The sequence below is a fragment of the Fukomys damarensis genome, unplaced genomic scaffold (assembly GCF_012274545.1).
Source record: "Fukomys damarensis isolate Sample0158 unplaced genomic scaffold, DMR_v1.0_HiC HiC_scaffold_5, whole genome shotgun sequence".
Classification (NCBI taxonomy): domain Eukaryota; kingdom Metazoa; phylum Chordata; class Mammalia; order Rodentia; family Bathyergidae; genus Fukomys; species Fukomys damarensis.
In genome coordinates, this window is record NW_022900917.1 from 9,659,515 (window position 1) to 9,661,428 (window position 1,914).

The 1,914-nt window shown below is 36.2% G+C and overlaps 1 non-coding gene across 1 annotated transcript; it reads left to right on the forward strand.

Annotated features, from left to right (window-relative positions):
• Positions 1-451: 451 nt before the first annotated feature.
• Positions 452-558, forward strand: LOC117285029. Its single transcript, XR_004516044.1, has one exon. It is a non-coding gene; the product is annotated as a U6 spliceosomal RNA (small nuclear RNA).
• The last annotated feature ends 1,356 nt before the right edge of the window (positions 559-1,914 follow it).

Below are 1,914 nucleotides of genomic sequence, written 5' to 3' on the forward strand. Positions count from 1 at the left end.
TTTTGTGATTGTAGGGCTGAAGCTATCAGCTCTCAAAGGGACCTGTAATTTTGCACTGCCTGGCCTTCTGTATCGTATGGTGATTTGCTTCTTCAAGGCTAACAGAACAATAGTGTGTCTGCTGTTACTTTAAGTACTTGACTTCTTCTAAGAGAGAATCTGATTAACTGAGACTCACCAAGAATAATCTTTCTTTTGGTTAATTCAGAGTCAATTGATTTGGAAATTTAACTGTATCTATAAAATCCCTTTAGCTTTATTATACTACATAATCATGGGAATTATTGCTCATCATATCTACAAATCTGGCTAAGACTCAAGAGGAGAGAATTCTACAGGGTATGAGAAGCAGGGCCTCTTGGGCCATCTTGGATTCTGCCCCCCACAAATGGGACTAGAACTATAGTCACATCTCAATTCCCATGTTGTATTTTCTCTCATAAAACTAGTAGTGCTCGCTTCGGCAGCACATATACTAAAATTGGAACTATACAGAGAAGATCAGCATGGCCCCTGCACAAGGATGACATGCAAATTTGTGAAGTGTTCCATATTAAAAAAAAACAAACAAAAACTAGTTGTATACTCTTAAGTATCTGTCTCTCCATGAAAAACAGTTACAATCCAGTAATTTTGCTTTTTGCATGGAAACTATAGCACAGTTTCACAGAGAGGCTCTCTCTCATGTATATTTTGTTAGTACAGTGCTATCTCTTTAACTTTCATATAAATGTAAAACTCTTTTATATGTAAATATGTGAGTTGAGACAAAAATAACATAACAAGCATACTGACTCCAAGCAAAGAGATGGTAAAGATGAGTTTGTTATGGCGATGAAACGGGAAGAGGCCATCTTGAAGTCAGTGGGCTGTTCCTGACGTATAAAGGAAATAATGTACTGTCATAGGCCAGTGGTTTTAGAGGAAGAAGGAAGAAATGAATTACCGATACAGATACAGAAAAAGACAGAGAAACTTTATATATAAATATATGTGATAAATAGAATTACCTAAAGATTATTTATTACATTACTGCTACATCTGATGTGGTCTCTTTTGCCAAATAATATGTTCCTCAAGTTCCATCTGAGACTTTATTTTCCTCCTCTCTGATTTGTGGTCAGAAATGACTAATATGCTTTATAAAAAATGTAGAGAATATTTAATTATTATCTAGCGATTTTTCAAAGTATGCGGTACAAGCCAGTGTCAAAGGATGGGTTAACCAGAATTTTACTGAAGATATTAGGTAATACAGTACAGTGTGTATGTATAACAAGAATATCAGATTTTGAGAGAATGGTATAAAGCATTCATTTATAGGAAGGTTAGTCTTCACTTGCCCAAGGCACTAGTGATAATAGTGCTATAAGTCATTTTGCAAAGAAAGCACTGCTGATTTCCCTCAGAATCTACATGTCTGGCTTCTTTGCTTCTAGAACTATAACCAGACTCAAGTTCCAGCAGTGTTTAAGGAGAGGACGCCAAGTTTGAAGTGCACTGAAGGGCACAGGATAATGGGGAAAGGAACATAAAGCTCTATCATATCACATTTATGATATGAACTCTGTTAAGAATCTCCAGAAAAAGTAATAGTCATGAGATAATGATACATAGAATATATATTATCTATTCCTGTAGTCATGTATATCATCTGTCATTGATCTATCTATCTATCTATCTATCTATCTATCTATCTATTGATCTATCTGTGGTATAAGTTCCGGATGGCAGTGAGTTCCAGTGAGACAGGAGAACAGATGGTGTGGATTAGGTTTCCAGGGCAGAAGGGCACTATCTTAGCTAAAACAATCAGGCTCAAGGAATTCCCTCTTCAGTTAGCCTTCTTGTTTTGTTCAGGTAATCAGTTTACTGGATGAAATCCATCTACCCCAGAGAATGCCACCAGGTTTA